At 43.5% G+C, this 13246-nt stretch overlaps 1 long non-coding RNA gene across 1 annotated transcript; it reads right to left on the bottom strand.

The window, feature by feature from the left end:
* Nucleotides 1-867: 867 nt before the first annotated feature.
* LOC125961404 (uncharacterized) lies at nt 868-12980 on the bottom strand. The gene is made up of 2 exons (XR_007472113.1): nt 12721-12980; nt 868-12281 (listed from the first exon to the last, which is right to left on the bottom strand). It is a non-coding gene; the product is annotated as an uncharacterized LOC125961404 (long non-coding RNA).
* Nucleotides 12981-13246: the final 266 nt, after the last annotated feature.

The following is a 13246-nucleotide window of genomic DNA, read 5'->3' on the forward strand; positions in this document are numbered from 1 at the left end:
GTTCTTTTGCCCCTTTCACCTCTTGGAACCATTATTACCTAGGCAGTTAAAGAAAATGCACTCTAAGTCAGTAGGAACAGGTAGGTCCAATAGAGCAATTAGATTGCAGTCCTGGTACAACCAACCAAAGCATCCAGCTGGGGTTCACAGAGCACAAGAATGTCCTTCTCCTCATTTCAGAGGAGTGGCAATACCATCACGACTAGGTAAAAGAATCCAGTGTTAGAGTCCAAGCATGGAACAGCTACTCGGGGGAATGCCATTGATGGTGACACCCTCAGGGTGCTCTAAAGTCAAGGTTTGTCAGTTTGGCTGGCAACAGAGAGAATGGCTACAGAAATGATTTATGAACACATGTAAGTGTCTCTAGAAATTCCCCAAGCCATCTGGAAAACTGGAGCACAAAAGAGACTGACCTCCCCACAATAAAGCAGGCGGGGGTTTGGAGCATCTCAGATCCTTACTGAGACTGTACCCAGTAGACTAGCAAATGCAGAAGCATTCTGGGTCAATCCCAAAGTCAGAGTTCTTTTTTTTTTTTTTTTTATTGGAGTATAGTTGATTTACGATGTTGTGTTAATTTCAGGTGTACACAGAGCATAGTGAAGCTTGAGTAAATTACCTTGCCCCTCTGAGCTTCAGTTTCCTGTTCTATAAATTAGTTCACTATCTGCCTCATTAGGCTATTGTGAGGCTTAAAGTAGACAAAATATATGTTACGTTATATTATGTTATGTTATGTTACGTTACATTACATTACATTATATATGTGTGTGTTACTTATATAACCTATGTGTAAAGCCAGTGGTAAGTGTCTGGCACACATATTTTTAGAGCTTCATTGCAAATATGAACTGAACTCTTAAATAGATTAAAGATTTACATTTTTATTGAAGTATACTTGATTTACAATGTTGTATTAATTTCAGGTATACAGCAAAGTGATTCAGTTATACAAATATATATATATTTTTTAGAATCTTTTCCATTATAGGTTATTACAAGATATTGCATACAGTTCCCTGTGCTATATGGTAGGTCCTTGTTGTTTATCTATTTTATATATTAGTGGTGTATATCTGTTAATCTCAAACTCCTAATTTACCCCTTCCTCCTCCCTTTCCCCTTTGGTAATCATAAGTTTGTTTTCTACATCTGCAAGTCTATTTCTGTTTTGTAAATAAGTTCACCTGTATCATTTTTTGAGATTCCACATATAAGTGATATCATATGATATTTGTCTTTCTCTGTCTGACTCACTTCACTTAGTATGATAATCTCTAGGTCCATCCATGTTGCAGCAAATGGCATTATTTCATTCTTTTGTATGGCTGAGTAATATTCCATTGTATAAATATACACCACAGCTTCTTTATCCATTCATCTGCCAGTGGACATTTAGATTGCTTCTATATCTTGGCTATTGTAAATAGTGCTGCTATGAACATTTAAATTGATGAAACTATAAGCTCAGAAGGACAGAGTATGACACACACCACCCCAAGGTCACCAGACTGAGCCAGATGCCTGGATGAGCTTGACAATTAACTATCCTCCATTGCTGCTCAATTTCCCTCCTTCCCTAAGTTGTGGTCTCATCCAAAGAGGATGCTCTGTTCCAATAAATGAGGCCCCTTCTTTCCTTGAAGGTAGGTAAGGAGCTCTGTGTCAAAGCCACCAAAAAGCCCTAAATTCAATCTGTAGGAGAAAACTGAAATCAGTATTTATCTGATCCCAGAATTCACTAGGAATAAATGCAGATAAATAAATCTCCAAAAAATTGATAGACCTAACTAGAGAAATTTAAAAATCAACAGCAAATTGAGAAAAATATTTCCAACGTAAGTGACAGTTAATACCCTTAAGTTTCTTAAGGGTTGGAACACACTTAAGAGCAATAAGAAGACAAATGCTGGGCTTCCCTGGTGGCACAGTGGTTGAGAGTCCGCCTGCCGATGCAGGGGACACAGGTTTGTGCCCCAGTCCGGGAAGATCCCACATGCCGCGGAGCGGCTGGGCCCATGAGCCATGGCCACTGGGCCTGAGCATCCGGAGCCTGTGCTCCGCAATGGGAGAGGCTACAACAGTGAGAGGCCCACGTACCGAAAAAAAAAAAAGAAGACAAATGCTGAGACAGGGGAAACAGAGTCCAAGGACAGACAGAGAAAGTTCACGTAAGAAGAACTATAAATGGCAAATAAAGAAGATTTAAAAGGTTCAGCCTACCCATAATCAAAGAAATGCAAATTAAGACATAATGTGATTTCATTTGTAATCTATTACATTTGCAAAGATTAAAGAAAACTCAACGTTGGTGACAGTGGAGCACATTAGGCTCTCACAGACTGCAGGTGGGAGTATAAATCTGTTCAAATTCCTAAAGGGTAATTTGGCAATATGTATCAAGGATGCTGAAATTATTCATACCCACTTAAGGATTTCGTCCCAAGGAAATAATTGGAAATGTGAACAAATGTTTATTTACAAAAACGTTCATCATAAAGTTACTTCTGGTGGCAAACAAATGGAACAACCTGACTATAAAACAACAGGGAAGTGAGTAAATAACATATGGTTCATCCATACTGTAGAATATTAGGAAGTCATTAAATAACACAGTGAACAGAACAATTTACAAAACAATATGTAATATGATCCCAACTGTGTAAAAATAAAGCTGTATTTACACATATTGTATGTGTAGAGGAAAAGACCTGACACTTAGGGTAAAGTGTCCTCATGAAAGCCTGAAAAGAAGGGAAATCACTCCAGACTCCTCTCTTCTCCTGGTGAAGGTATTTTGGCATGTCCAAAGAATGTGTTAAGCTTCCAGACTGTCTGCCTAACCTTTGGAGCAACTTTCTCCATCAGAGACTCCCCTTATCCCAGATAACTCAAGAATTCCTTCTATCTGATCTTTCTAGTAGAACTTCTGAACCAGTCCCCAGGTCTGGTAAGTAGATCAGTCTTGTGACTTGCTTCATCCTCAATCTCAGTTACACTTCCCAGCGATGAACATATAAGTAAGTGAATATCAAGTCAGGTCACCTGCAGAAAACTGAATAGGAGAAAATGTTAAAAGCCCTGGAAGGGCTTCCCTGGTGGTGCAGTGGTTGGGAGCCCGCCTGCCGATGCAGGGGACATAGGTTCGTGCCCCGGTCCGGGAAGATCCCGCATGCCGCGGAGCGGCTGGGCCCGTGAGCCATGGCCGCCGAGCCTGCACATCCGGAGCCTGTGCTCCACAACGGGAGAGGCCACAACAGTGAGAGGCCCGCGTACCGCAAAAAAAAAAAAAGCCTGGAAGACTTGACATGCAGGCTATGGGGAGGGAGGGTGTAGAGGAATCTTCATTTGACACTTAAGATATGCAGGCCTTGTCCTTTATGTTTTGTGTATATTCTCTCATTTAATTCATCCCATAACCCCACATGATAAGATACCACCACCCCCATTTTACAGGTGGGGAAATTGAGGTTCATAGCCTCTCTTACTCAACTACATACCCCATGGAGGCAAAGACCATGACTATTTTGCATACCAGGCTATCTGCAGGGTTTAGCATGGAGCTGACACACAGTGGGTAGTCCATGACTAATTACAAAATCAATTATCACAAAATACGAACACCAACTGACAAATGACAAAGCCAAGACTCCCACCCAGCTCTGCTCTACCTATGCTACTGTTACAGCACACTGCTGAGGCTTTTCTCAGGTTCTCAAAGGGAACTTTTAAGTCAAATCAAAACTTTTCTGGTTTCCTGTTCCCTCCGGAAGCATCCTGGTACGTTTTGAGGGGAGAGGCACATGGGGAAGATGAAATTGAAGAGCAGGAATAGCTCCAGACATGACTGAGGTCCCCACAAATATTCCCCACGGGCCTCATTACACATTTGAGCAAACATTACCTTCACTCACGGCTAAATTTCCTGTTTGCTTGGCTGATCAATTCCTCATCAAATTTTAATGCGGGGTTCAAACCGTCCGTGGTGTTTTAATTAGGCCTAAGATTGCAAAGTGTCTGAGGCAGGGCTGAGCCTCATCCAAATCCCCACTGCCCACTGGGGTGTTGCTAGGAGAAGTGGGCGGGTGCGGGAGGGCTGAGCAGAGCTGGGCTGGGCCAGCGCCAGGGCTCAGCTGACCCTCTGCCTAGGTGCGCTGTGCTCTCTAGCAGTGACCATCTGGAGAGAAACGGCTGTGCGGCCCCAAGAGCTTCGAACCCTCTCCTGATTCCCTCCAGCCCCTGGGAATTTACCAGCTGCTTTGCCTCTCAAGAGTTCTTTCTTCCCTGCCTGCTTCCTTTCTCTTCCCTGCCTACAAAAGGCACAGGCAAGGAAACACTGACGGACACAAGCTGTGTGCCTGGCACTGTGATAGCGGGTTGGAAGAAAGAAAAATAAGACATAGGACCTGCCCTCAAGTGGCTCATAATGGAAGAGAAAGATGTACACACAATTCAACATGGTGGGAAGTGGGGCTCAGTCATCTACGTGGCACTGGAGGCAGGTGGCATGGTGGCAGCCCCAGTGCCCAGGTCATTAGAAGGTCTAGCATGCCTTCACTAGAAGCCAAAGTAGCTCTTTTCAGAGCCAGAGAATGAGACATATAGTCAGGGCATAAGGATATTGATGGATATTGATCAAAATGGATCAATGGATAGATCTCCATGCTCAGTGCCCAATATCCCCTCACCACCACCACCACTTCCCCATGTTGATCCCTTCCTCATCACAGAGCCTCAGGAAAGCTTCCTCTAAGTTTTGCTTCTGCCCCTGACAAAAGAGATCAGGCTGTTGAAACTAACCACCCAGAAACTCTTCCATTTGGGAAGCCTCTCTCCTGTCCAGCCTGGGTCACTTGAAGTTGTAGATCAATTTGCACATTAGGATACCCAGCACTCATTACCATATTCAAGGCTCTGAGAAGTCCTGCAGTAAAGGAACCTGGGTCACTGTGTTTAACCCTGTGTTCTCCAAGCTCATTTGCACACGAAACACTTTTTTTTCCCCTTGAAACTCTAGTTAACATCTCCCTCTGTCCCTAATGTTTTCTGAACCTAGGCTCTGCACAATAAAACCTATGATGGGTCAGGACCAGCAGCGCTTTCCAAAGGACAGCGCAAGGTGAGTCACAAAGTACTCAGCATTATAGCCAATGGTATCCAGACACTTTCAGCCCTAACAGCAAAGACACAACTTGATAAAAGACAACTCTAGTGGGGGACAGGTAGGGAAGGCTGCCCAAGATCAACAGAAGCAGCAAGAAGAAACTGAGACCTATCTGAAGGTTCATGGATTGATGCTTTTATTAGATTCAGGGAGGGAAACAGTGAAATTTATGTTTGATTGAAATGAATCTGTTTTTAAGGCATTTGCTACTAACAGAATATAATTAGCTGAATGCATGGGTTTCCAAACTTGGCCAAGCATCAAAATTACCTGGGGCATTCGTTAACTGCACCGATTCCTGGGCTTCACCCCTCAGTATTCTGATTCCATAGAACCGAGGTATTGCTGATGCTGCATTGTTAAAGTTCACCGTTTCCCTCAACTGCATTCCTTTAGACACCATTTCCACGGGATGCTAACACATCTCACCCAAAAAGTGTTCAAAGTCATAATAACATGTGTTGAGCTCACGGTGTGTGCCAGACACCTTGCTGAGAGAGAGACAGAGCCAGAAACAGAGACAAACACAGAGAGGTCCTACTTGATTCTCACACAGCGCAATGAGATTACCTCCCACTTTCTGGACAAAGAAACCAGGCATAGCGAGATTGATAACTTGTCCACAGTCACACAGTTAATAATCATCCCATCCCTTATGAGGCCAAAGGTGATGGCCAAGTGATGGGATGGTGGTGTCACTCACTGAGATGGGAAATAGGAAATTGAGCTGTTCTGGGGATGAAGAAAAGGAGATGGTGTGTTCCATTTCAGACACACTGCACTTGAGGCACTGTGAGATATCCAGGTAGAAACGTCCACCAGGCATCATATGTGTGAGTGTAAAGACCATGAAGGACACTTAGGCAGGAGTTAAAGAGCTGAGAATTGACAATGTACAGATGATGGTTAAGGTCATTCTGGGCCTCCTTTCCTCCTCTCTAAAATGGGAGCTAACAGTTATCTTCAAAATGCCTTGTACAGATTCCTCAATAAGTTAAACATAGAATTACCATACGATCCAGTGTTTCCACGCTTAGGTATATACCAAAAGAACTGAAAACAGATATCTAAACCAAAATTTGTACACACACAACCACAGAAGCTCTATTCATAATAACCAAAAGGAAAAACAATCCAAATGATCAAAAACTGATGAATGGATAAACAAAATGTGGTATCTACATACAATGGAGTATGATTCAGCTCTAAAAAGGAATGAAGTATGATACATGCCACAACATGGATCAGCGGATGATACATCTTGATGAGCCTTGAAAACATTAAGGTAAGCGAAAAAGTCAGACACAAAAGGCCACATAGTATTTGATTCTATTTGTATGAAATGTCCGGAATAGGTAAATCTATAGAGACAGAAAGCATATTCGTGGTTGCCAGATGTTATGGGGAGTGGGGAGTGACTGCTTAATGGGTAGGGTTTCCTTTTGGGGTGATTGAAAGTTCTGAAACTAGGGGAATTTCCCGGCTGTCCAGTGGTCAGGACTCTGTGCTCTCACTGCCAGGGGCCCGGGTTCAGTCCTTGGTGGGGGAACTAAGATCCCACAAGCTGTGCAGCGCCACCCCCCCCAAAAAAAGTTCTGAAACTAGATGTTCATAGTTGTACAACATTATGAATGTACTTAATGCCACTGCATTGTACACCTTAAAAGGGTTTAAATGATAAATTTTATGTTATAAATATTATACGAGAAAATATATGCCTTATACAGAAGTTACAAGACCAAATGTAGATTTCAAAGGCATACGTTGAGGGGGAGAACTAGCGATAGGGCTTTGAAGAGGACTTGGGAAACTTGATGTCATCCTTGACAAACTACAGTCTAGTTCTGATGTAGAAAAAGCAACCACATCATTTCTGGTTCATACAAAAGTCATCTGTGGGCAAGAGGTGTGGGGAAAGGACTGAATAGATTCCTACAACCTTCATTCCATAAATTTACACTCTCCAAAGGAGAGCTCACTTAAAGCAAATGACCATCTGCCACCCAGTTGATTTCTCTTCTTGCTTTCCCTCCTGGTAAATAGCTCCTGCAAAGACTCACTTGCTCAAGCCAGAAACCAGAGCACCATCCTTGTCAACTCCTTCGCTCTCACCTCCACTCCCAATCCATCAGCAAATTCTATCAATTCCATCTCAAAGTCTATTTCAGATCGGTCCACGCCTTTCATTCTCCATTGCCACCACCCTCGGTCAAGCGCCATCTTGCCTGGTGTGCAGAGCCCCCTCTGTCTCCTTGCTCTGCTCTTCCGTCCTACCACCTATTCTCCCTGCACAGTAACCTGAGTGGTCTTTTCCTTCAGAGGGCAAATCTGATCATGTCAGAGGAATAGCATGCCGACACCTCCTCCAATAACTGTTGCTTTGGGTCCAGGCTTTGCCACTCTCAGAGCCCTTCCTCTGCGATACTCTCAACCTGTACTCTTGGCCAACTGTTTGGAATTTGTATTAGTTGGCTCAGGCTGCCGTAAAGTACCACACTTTGGGTGGCTTAGACAAAGGAAATTGATTTTCTCACACTTCAGGAAGCCAGGAGTCTCAGATCAAAGTGTCAACAGAGTTGATTTCTTCTGTCACCACTCTCCTTGGTGTGTAGGTGGCTATCTTCTCCCTGTGTCTTCCCTCTGTGTGTGTCTGTGTCCTAACCTCCTCCTCTTATAAGGACACTGTCATATTGGATTAGGACCTCTCCTAATGACCTCATTTAACCTTAATCACCTCTTTAAAGACGCTTTCTCCATTCTAAAGTATTGGAGGTTAGGATTTCAATATATGAATGAGGGTGGAGGACACAATTCAGCCCATAACAGTTGGCAACGTGCTAGTTGTGATGACTAGACTTTCACTCAGCTTCTCTGAGCCTAGGCTGTCCCCTCCATACAGATGGGCACTACCCACCTCTCCACGTGGCAAGCATCAGAGAAAACTCCCAGAAAGCTCACAGCTCCCTGCCCGGCGTGGGGTCAGCATTGATCTTCCGGGATTTTCCTTCAAGACCACTGTGGGTGGAGGCTGCCCTGTGAAGAGCATTTGGATAAGACAGCCCTACACCCACCACCAGCTTCAAAGGGTTAAGGCAGCAGGCAGACTTATCGACTGGCACTTCTTGGCGGGGCCCAGGGAAGCGTGACTGATTGGAAGCCTGTTCGGAGGAGGAGCCCGCTTTGCGCGCCTGAAATAAATAAGGGCCTGTCGATAGCTCAGATCCCCACGCATCGACAAAGTCTGCAGTCTCAATAGGCAATTAACACTTTACAGGGGCCATTACCCAGCGGCCTCCCCGTGTTTTACTGCACATTTTCTGCCATCAGCTCTGGTATTGAAGCTTCTAAATAAAAACATAAAAGTGAGCTAGAGCAGGCCAGTGCTTTGCCTGACTGCAGTCACGGGGCCCACACACAGCAAAGAGATCATACTTCCTCTCTCCTGCTTGTGCTCCAACCCCCCTTCGTCCTCGATCCTGCACACATGCATGTACGCACACACATACCTGTCCACACACGTGCATGCAGGCCATCTCCTGAGTGTGTCTGGGAAGACATCAGAGCATGCTTCCCGCAGGAGGAGGTGGTCTGGAGTCAGACCACCTGGGTTTTAACTGCCTCCAATATATTAGCTATGAGGTCTTGCACAAACTGTTAAGCCTCTGTTTCTTCATCTGTAAAATGGGAATGAGAATAGAATCTACTTCCCAGGGCAGTTGTGAAGATTAGATGCTTTCAGCACAATGCCTGGCACATAATAAGGCCCCCAATAAATGTAAAAGGGATCAATAATAGGGTCATTATCATCATCAGGAGAAGAATGTGGATCATCTTAATGCCAAACAAACTCAGCCCCTGCTCCTTCCCTTCCATTTCTCCCACAACCAATATCTTGACTGAGTGAGACATGTGCTCACTCCGGCCGGCTGAGTAGACCCCTCATATGCCTCCTTGGGATGCCCCAACTGTTTCACATCCAGGGACCCAGATCCTGAAGGTCCACTCCAAAGATGCTTGTCTTTGGATTATCAGGAGTTAAATCCATGGACATAAATCTGGGGGGGCACAAATTTGAAACAATAATCAGAAACTCTGTGGGGCCCCAGTTTGTGGAAACCTCCTTCACACTTGGGATCTCAGAGAAGAATGTGGGGCTGTAGGATTGGCCAGAAGCTTTGCCTTCCAGGAGGACACTGCCAGTGGGGTAAAGCCCCAATGAGGACAGTGGTAACCCCGTCAGAGGTACCCTGGGCTCGGGAGCATGGGGACACTCCCAGCCTGGAACTGCTGTAACAATTACCAGCACTGATGCCAAGGAAATCATGGAACCAGAGCTGAGGGGCATTACAGTCCAGGCCAGAGGTCTCACACTGCATCCATGGAACCCCAAGGGGATGGGAATGGGGTGCAGCGTCCACAGGGCAGTTCGGGAGCTGCTTGCAAAGTCGAGAAGGCAGATGGGAATAGTGGGAGAAGCCAAAGAGCCTCTACCCCATTCTGACTTCAGCAGCTCCACTTCTGTCTGTTAGGCCTTCTGGATTCCTCATAGAACTTCATGCATAGAAAGGGATCTGTGGTCAAAACAAAGTGTTAAAAGAAATGATCTATTCAAAGGCACAGATGGAAAACTGTGGCTGTCTTAGGTGGGGTTCTTCTGGAAGCAGAGCTTGAGCTAAGGATTTGCATGTAGGGGGTTTGTTTAAAAGATGCTCTGACCAAAGCAATCTACAGATTCAATGCAATCCCTATCAAAAAGGCCAATGGCATATTTCACAGAACTAGAACAAATAATTCCAAAACCTGTAAGGAACCACAAAAGACCCCAAATAGCCAAAATAATCTTGAGAAAGAAGAACAAACCAGGAGGTATCACACACCTTGATTTCAAACTATACTATGAAGCTATAGTAATCAAAGCAGTATGGTACTGGTACAGAAACAGACACATAGATCAATACAACAGAACTGAGAGCCCAGAAATAAACCCACCCATATATGGATAATTAATCTATGACAAAGGAGCAAAGAACATACAATGGAGAAAGGACAATCTCTTCAATAAATGGTAATAGGAAAACTGGAGGGCCACATGCAAAAGAATGAAGTTAGATCACTATCTTAGACCATACACAAAAATTAACTCAAAATGGATTAAAGATTTGAATGTAGGGCCTGAAGCCATAAAATTCCTAGAAGGAAACATAGGTGGTAACTTCATTGACATCGTCTTAGTGATGTTTTTGTGGATCTGACTCCAAAGGCAAGAGAAACAAAAGCAAAAATAAACAAGTGGGACTACATCAAACAAAAAAGTTTCTGCACAGCAAAGGAAACAATCATCAAAGTGAAAATGCAACTTACTGAATAGGAGAAGATATTTGCAAATCAGGTGTTTGATAAGGGGTAAATATCCAAAATATATAAAGAACTCATACAACTCAACAACAACAAAAAATAAACAAACTGATTGAAAAATGGGCAGAGGATCTAAATAGACATTTTACCAAAGAAGACATGTACCTGGCCAACAGGTACACGAAAAGATGCTCAACATCACTAATTATCAGGGAAATGTAAGTTAAAAACACAATGAGATACCACCTCACACTTCTCAGGATGGCTATCATCCAAAAGACAAGGGATAACAAACGTTGGATAGGATGTGGGGAAAAGGGATCCCTCATGCGCTGTTAGTGCAAATGTAAAATGGTGTAGCCACATTGGAATACGGTATGGAGGCTCCTCAAAAAATTAAGTATGCAAATACCACATGGCCCAGCTGTTCTACTTGTGGATATTTATCCAAAGAAAATGGAAACACTAATTCAAAAAGATATATGCACCCCTATGTCCATAACAGCATTATTTATAATAGCCAGGGTATGGAAACCATGTAAGGGCCCATCGATGAATGAACGGATAAAGAAGATGCGGTATATATGTGTGTGTGCGTCTTTTTTGTAAGCCACAGAAAAGAATGAAACCTCGCCATTTGCAACAACTTAGATGGACCTTGAGGGCATTACGCTAAGTGAAATAAGTCAGACAGAGAAAGACAAACACCAAATGGTTTTGTCATACATGGAATCTAAAAACAGAAACAAGCAAAAGACAACAATGAACAAACAAAATAAGACAAAAACAAATTCATAGATACAGAGAGCAGTTAAAGGGTTACCAGAGGAGAAGGATGTTGGGGATCAACTGTATGGTGATGGATGGTAACTAGATTTGTGACGGTGATGACTCTGTAGTGTATACACATGTTGAACTATAATGCTGTACACCTGAAACTTATATAATAAAAAAAATGATGATTTTTATATATCAACTATTTGTGGCATTATCTTTCCATTTTTAAATGATTTTTATTGGACATTTATATTAATGTTCACTTAATTCAATGTTTTCTATTATTAGATGTCCATATGAGGTATAGATCATTTTTAGATGTTATTGAAATATGCAATCTTGTCACAATATATTGTTTGATAATAATAATAACCCATGCCTTTATTCTTAAATCTCTTGTGTTACAGAAAACCTCTGAAATGTTCAGTATCACCCTAAGTAGAAAATTTATTCACTGTATATATAATCACTGTCACTCATTATTTTAAAGTATAAATAAACGTATGAAAAATACAAAAAAAAACCTCTCATACTATAAACCACATCAAAAAAAAATGCAATTAAAAAAAAGGTGCTCCGAGAAACACCGGTAAGGGCATGGGACAAGAAGGATAGAAGAGGAAAAAACAAAAGTACAATTTCTGGTGAAATCTCAGCCTCCACTTGATCCTGCAGGGAACTCTGGGGCCTAAGTTACACCTAGATCACATCCAGCTTCGGGTATAGGAGCTGGGCTTTTGTACTTGCATGCCATTCAGTCACCTGCTATGGGCCACAATGAGGGGCAGGGGACATACGCCCCCAGGCATTTCTGGCTGTGGGATGGAACACCACCCCGCACCCCATGGGCTTCTGCACCCTAGGCAATCCTCTGAAAAAGGTCGCAGGTGTGAGCAGTCATCAGCAAAGCCCTCAGAAGCACACAGAGTCGGTGAAAGGGATCCATCAGAATCTGGTGACAATGCTGAACTTTACCTGAGCCCTGTGACCTTGGAAAACAGTGAAGGTTAAGAAACCCCCCTCAGCCTTTTGTGTCCCAGGAAACAGAGTACCGCAAAGAACAACGTGTCCCCATGTGACTTAGGGAAGAGTCACAGGTTCCCGCCTTGTTTTACCTTTGACAAACCAGACACAGACCTTCCACATTCCTATTCTTTGCCTCATAAATGATTAGCTGTATAAAGTTTCTCCTTACTTGCAAATTCAGATTTATTTTGTATTGGACATGGCGCAACGGTGCCCACGACTGAGGCCATACAGACAGTAGCCGGGCCAGAGCTCAGGCCTCCACTCCCAGATTCATCACCTCCCCTAGGACTGCAATCCTCTGTGGTCTCACCCCCATGCCTTTATGTATGGCATCCCTCCCTTCCCAGGCTCTTATCCCCCCTCAAAAATCCTGTCCGTCCTCCCAACCTCACCTCTTCCCTATGCCTTCCTCGGTACACGTGGACTCAGTAGAAACTTGTATTTATTGAATAAACATCACTCCACTTATTCACTTGGACAGGAAATAGCTCTAGGCTGTGTCTGAGATCCCAGGAGCAGCTTCATGGGCATCCACAGGGTGATCAATAACATAATCATCTCATAAAGACATACAGTCTGTTCAGGTATAAGGGGTTGCTTGGTAAGGCAGAAATTTAATTCTTTCACAAGAGCGGCTAGGGACTCATCTGGTTCAAAGTGAACCAGCAAACCACTCTGCCTTCTAAGCTCTGAGAAGAGCCACTTAGAGGACTCTCTCAGTTATGCAAATTACGTAGGAGGAGACATTTCACCCAGGGGAAAAGTATAATGAGGACCTTCCTCACCTGACACAGGGTACTTCTCCCAATGTACCTAGGGATGCAGAAATGTCTTGGAAGAAGTGAGTCAATCTTTCTAGGAGCCAAGAATTTCCTGGGAAGGAAAGGATTGAAATCCCAAACCTGAGCCCAGGCATGT

This window comes from Orcinus orca, chromosome 16 (assembly GCF_937001465.1).
Source record: "Orcinus orca chromosome 16, mOrcOrc1.1, whole genome shotgun sequence".
Taxonomy (NCBI): Eukaryota; Metazoa; Chordata; class Mammalia; order Artiodactyla; family Delphinidae; genus Orcinus; species Orcinus orca.